The sequence below is a fragment of the Lygodium microphyllum genome, chromosome 13 (assembly GCF_053477565.2).
Source record: "Lygodium microphyllum isolate KBCC chromosome 13, Lygodium_microphyllum_v1.1.10, whole genome shotgun sequence".
In the NCBI taxonomy this organism is placed as follows: Eukaryota; Viridiplantae; Streptophyta; class Polypodiopsida; order Schizaeales; family Lygodiaceae; genus Lygodium; species Lygodium microphyllum.
The window spans coordinates 116622511-116628867 of NC_141147.1; positions in this window are offsets into that span (position 1 = coordinate 116622511).

Below are 6357 nucleotides of genomic sequence, written 5' to 3' on the forward strand. Positions count from 1 at the left end.
TGTCTATTTAGCATGCTAGGCTGAGGCTCTTTCCTTCGAACAATAATGTCTGGTTTCTTGCCTCAAGACCTAGATTTTCTCTTAGATTTCCTCATGTGCTTCATTGATTTTGATGCAATCTAGCCTTCAGCTGATAGAGGTGGTTTAGCAGGGGATTTTGGTACGCAAATCCATCGGTTACGTGCGTAGTACCCTTGAGCACGTAGCAACGCTTTGGATATCCATCGCGGCGTTGTGCTGACCCTCCATCGATGCCTGCATCTATAAGACTTGGGCTTCTTTTGGGGTCTTCTACGATATTTGTAAGTCCAAAGCCCATCCTTGGCATTGTCTCTTGACCTTCTTTTTTTAGGCCTGGCCTCACTCACTGGTTCTTGTTGTTCGACTTGTGCTTGTATCAGTTTTTCCAACAAGTCCTTGCTCTCGTTAGTAGGCTTGACTATTACGTCAGCACCTTCCTTGCCTTTCCCTCGAGGTTTGATGAGGTCACCCTTGCTAAAGGTTGTGACTATCCTCACACCCGGTAGTGTCAGGTGTATCCTCTATGCTACATAGTCGGCCTTACACTTGGTCGCCCTTTTGAAGGGTCTACCTAGGAGGGTTTCTTTCCCGCAGCTAGCACTATTTGGAGGAACATGAAATAGGATAGGCAAGCTTTATGTTTCAATTGTCGCAAGGATTTTGCACTTCCCTATGAGTGCTTGTGGGTGTCCCCCATAAGGGCTAAGAGTTACACTAGTCGGTGTGAGCTCTGGTTGGCCTAGTAGGGTCCATGATTCATAGATCAAGATGTTAAAATATTCTCCTTCATCAATCAGAGCATCGATAGTATGCTCTCTTTTTGCGGTGAGTTTGGCCCTAAGATAAGCAGGTGGTACTATGTCTTCATCTTTTGGGTCTTGGCTTGTAAATTTAAGCCTTCTAACAGATGCCCTTGAGTTCTCGACTGCACGACCAGATGTGGACTCTCTATTGCTGTCTTGGATCGTCAGTGCAGTGCTATTCAAGGTACATCTCTCGTCAAGAGTGTCATGTCTAGTCATCCTGGCATTTGTGGCTTGCTGATGTTGCCTTCCGCTCTGACTAGACACGGTCTGAACACAATGTTTTTGTGTTCTCGTGCTGTGGCCTTTTTGCCCTTGATGGCCCGTTGAGGTTCTAGGGTCTCTGTTTCTCTTTGTTCAGGTATGGGCTTTTGGTTGCTCTTTTGCAAGTGAGAATCCATGCTCATGTAGAGCCATTACTTCGCTAGGGTCCAATTTGGAAGACCTGTCACAGCGCGCGTTTTCCCTCCAACCTACTTGGGGGAGGTGGGGAGGGGGCAGAGCCCCCTCTGCGGGGGTCCGGGGGGGGAAGTCCCCCCCCCCCCCGGGCCCGTAGGGCCATTACGATAGACGCCATATGAAATTTAGAGGACCGTTTATATCCAAATTTTGAACTACGTGCTCTAAATTTTAGCCCAGTTATGGATTTGTGATGTGCCTTTAGCTCTACGTAGCCTTGGGGGTCAATCTCGGGGTTTAGATGTATCAAAATTTGTGTTCTAGACACGTGTCCAATTTTGACAGTTTTCTGTTCGATTCTTAGGTGTCCGATTTTCAGGAGTCCGATTATCAGAATCGGACATCCGATTTTGGGTGGGTCCGATCGGACTAGTGGTCCGATTTTGGTCACATCTGATTCTAGGAGTCGAATCAAAAAGTGGTCCGATTTTCAAAGTGGTCCGATTCTGAAAATTGGACCGGACAGGGTGGTCCGATTCTGGCTGGTCCGATTTCGGACTGGTCCGAGTGTCCGAGTCGGACGGGTTGGTCCAAATCTGAGTGGTCCGAGTGCCATGCGGCACGTCCGATCGGACTGTCCAATTCTGGGAATCGGACAGGTCTGGTTTGACTCCCTCAGTCGGACGGTTCGATTCTGACGGACGGTCCGACCCCAAGACTCGGGTGGTCCGATTCCTAGAATCGGACCACTGCGAGTTGGTCCGACTGCGTCAACGGCGGGCGCGATTCCCGCGTGTTTGAGCCGCGATTCCGGAGCGTTTGACCCCTCCTTACTGTCTGTTGCACACAATCACCACAGACTTCCTAGATCTGATTAGAGCACTATTAGAAAACACCAGACTCACCTGGAGCAGCACGAATCGCTGGCGCCTAGAAATCGGGGTAGCGCTTCCTCATCCTGTGAACCAGAAGCTCTCTCTCTCTCACTCAAAGCCAACCAAGGAAATGAGGTCTGTCCTGGCCTCCCAGGCCTCTTAAGGTCCTTTTCCAGCGCTGCAAAACCTTACAGCTAGTTCCCTGTCCTTGTCTCACCCATAAATTTGAATCTAGTCCCCTATTTCCCTGTTTTAACCTGTTATACATCAACAGAAAACCCTACTATTTGCTTGTTTTTTTCTTTGTTTTTTCCTATCCTAAATGCATCCGAATCACAAAATAGTTATCTAACACTACTCCATTCCACAACATAAATCTCAAGAAAGCAAAAAACCTACTTGCCAAGGAGATCGAATACCCTCTTCAACCCCCTCGCTTCCTACCTATCTACCTCAAGCACCGGTTCGGGGAAAACCCTACTCCAATGCTCGATTTGAAGTGCACAAGCGCTCAAGGTTTGAATCCGTTGGTCCCGGAAACGGAACCAAAATGTGGGAGCTTTCACTCAACCGCCGAGACCCTCGGACCACTTATTGTTTCAAGCGTTCCAAGCCGAGCACTAATGGCAACCTCTCACATAGCCGATGCACAATGCCTACCTTATGGGTGTAGTGAGCTTACCTTGATGCCATTCGAGTTACCTCCTCTCCCACGCACTCCGGTAGCTCCACGATCCAAGTGCAAGCTTCAAGCAAGCTCCATCCTCAAGCTCCATGCTCCAAGCTCCATGTCCGCGAGCAAGACAAGAGAAGAGAAGAGAAGAGAAGAGAAGAAGAGAGGAGAAGATGGAGAGCTTCTCCTCCTCGGTCCCTCACCCTCACACTCTCACACTCCCTCTCTCAAGCACAAGCTCAAGCAAGCAAGAAGAAGAAGAGAGCTACTTTTGGCCACACACAAGAATGAGCTTCTCATTCACTTTTCAACTTTATATACAAAACCCTAAATCCCTTTTGGGCGGTCATCCCCTTTTCCCCTTTTTTTACATGGCTGGCCGTAGCCTAGTAGGCCCTTTTTCCCATTGTCCTTCTATCCTCCTAACTTCCTTTCCACCGCCCGTCTACATTTACAAATTGCACGGGTGAGAGCTCGGCACTCCTTGAATCAAACTATGATGCGTTTGCGCTCCTTTACAAAAGTTTTGACTTGCGCTTTTCCTTTTGCGCCTTTCTCCCTTATTTAGGACTCTTCTCCTTATGCGTCTTTGTCTTCCATTTCTCTTTGCCTTGGCCTTGGCCTTTGTCTTTGTCTTCTTATTTAACTTTTCCGGATTTTCCACCTTCATTCGTTTGAGGGTTAACATTTTCCTACATAGTCATGCCCTTCAAGAAGCTGGCAAATGCACCAACCACATTCCAACAGCTCATGTGTGCCATCTTCAAGGACATTCTTAAGTGAGAGCTAGAAGTGCTTGTTGATGATCTTTTGTTCACTCAAGTTGGAGGGAACACCTAGGCAAGCTCCACGTAGTCTTTGAATGATGCAGATTGTATCATCTCTCATGCAACCCCCTTAAGTGCCAATTCTGGGTGAAACATGGATGTATCCTAGGGCATGTGGTGTCCAAGAATAGCATTGCCACTGACTTCTCAAAAGTGAAGGTTATTGTCAATCTTCCACCACCAACCAACTACAAGAGAGTTCAATGCTTCCTAGGACATACAGGGTACTATTGGTGATTCGTGTTGAACTATGTGCTAATCGCTAGACCACTCTACAAATTGTTGATAGTATTCAAATGGACCAAGGAATGCGAATGCGCATATGAAGAGTTGAAGAAGTCTCTAACAACCATGCCAATCCTTAGAGCCCTAGACTAGACCACAACCTTCCATGTATATATGATGCCTCAAAGTTTACCATGGGAGCTATTATGTGCTAGCTTGGTGCACACAACCTAGACCATCCAGTGATTTTTGCTAGTAGACAACTCACGGATACTGAGATAAACTATTCCACAACTGAGAGAGATGGTTTACCATGGTGTTTGTTGTGAAGAAAATCCAGCATTATCTCTTAGCTATGCCTTTGACTTTCTTCGTAGACCATTAGGCTCTATTGTATCTTGTGAACAAACCTTGCGCTACTAGATGCATAGTCGGGTGGCCACTACTTCTATTGGATTTCAACTTCTCCATGGTTTGCACAAGGGAAAGCAACACTACATGGCTGATCACATGTCTTGCATACCCATGGAAGAAGCTGTTGGAAAGGGTATCATAAACGATTTATCAAACGTATATCTTTTTAACCTATCAAGCGAGAAGGATTTATTTAGAGCCAACTTGACAGCATACTAGGCAGATGACATAGTCCAAGTGCTAGAGTATGGACTACCCGAAAGACCTATTGAGAGAAGGCCTAGGTTAGGTGACTTATCCTCAAGATACAATCCTATCAGTTGATTAGCTAGTCAGCTCTATAGGTTAGGGAAAGATGGCTTACACCAATTATGTGTGTGTGAACATGAGATGCATGATGTACTTGCGAAGGCACATGACAGAATTGCTAGAGGACACATCAATAGCGACAGCATACAAGATGCTACACTCTCAACTATGGTGGCCCACAATTTTCCATGATGTAGCATGATTTGTGAAGCACTGTGATGATGAGTGCCAAAGCAAATGGACCAAGGTCCCCATTCACAAGGACAAGATGGAGCTAACCCCAATTATCATAGGGCAACCATTTGAAATGTGGGAGATTGACTTCATTGGGCCGATTAGTCCTACAACACAATACTCGTAGGCCAAGTATATCATAGTCACCACACAAACTACCTCACCAAGTGGGCAAAAGCATGAGCCACTAGCAAAAATGATGCTAGGATCATAGCCAAGTTCCTTTGGGAGAAAGTGATCTCATGATTTGGCTACCCCAATTGAGCTAGTTAGTGACTAAGGCATGCACTTCATCAACAAAGTGATTGCCCACCTCCTGTCTACCTTCATAATCATCCATAGAAAATCTTCACCCTGCTACCCTCAAGAAAAGGACCAAGCAGAATCTACAAATAAGATCTTAGTGAATGACTTGAGACCAAGGTAGTCTCTGCTTCACACAATGATTGGGACAACAAGCTGATAACAACCTTATGGGCCTATCAAATAGCCTATAAAACAGCTGCGGGACAAACTCCCTTTAAGTTGACCCATGGCACTGAAGCCATTCTACCAATGGATTTCTTTGTCCCTAGCCTGAGACTAGCCATCCAAGAGAGATGGGATGGAAAGGAGGCATGGATGGAATGCCTAATTGAGCTAGAACACCTATCAGAGACTTGACATCTAGCTACTCATGCACTCATTTGTGAAAAGGCACGATGTAGGAGCTAGTTTGACAAGCACATCAAGCAGCAAGAATTCAATCAGGGAAACCTAGCATTGTTATACTTAATGAAAGGCCATAAATAAAAGATAAAGTTTAGGGGATTAGGGCCTTTCAGAGTCCACACCATTAGTCAAACCTACAATGTAGAGTTCAAGGCCCTAGACGAAGAGGGCATAGAATTCTTCAATGGTAGCCGCATAAAGAAGTACTATCCTCCCACGCATCCATTGCACAAGCATCTGACGCTAGATTCCCCTATAAACATATGAGTTGCCACAATTACAAAGATTGAGGACAAAGATGAGAAAGTAGTAGCACCCACTTTCCTACGCATAATGGTCACAGCGCCCAACAAATGCATACTTTCGATGTGTTGATCGATGAGGGGACCGATTTCAATATCTTTACTCACAATCATTGGACTCTCATTGTTCAACTACAACTACAACCCACAAATGCTAAACTCAATCCATTTGGGGGTCAATCATACACGCTTTTGGAAAAGTGCAAAGTTGTAATCTCCATCAAATCTGAGAGCATACCCATGGTCTTTTATGTGTTGCCAACAAACACAAAGGATGCTAGTAAGGAATCAGTGTTAGGATGTGCATTTAAGAATTAGGCACATTGCAATGTCGATTACGAGTTGCAGTGCATTCACCTTGTCATCACATCAACAACGCACACATAGTGATAGCTTTCAGCAAGGGCAATGTGGCTCCATCAAAGGCCACAAAGCCACCGATAGATGAACCTAAAACCAAGTCTAAGGAGGGGGTTGTGACTTGTCACAACCCACCAAGCCTCAATGCTAGCAAATCGTCAAGAGTGTAACCAAGGCCAATGAACCCAAGTTTAAATGGGTCCT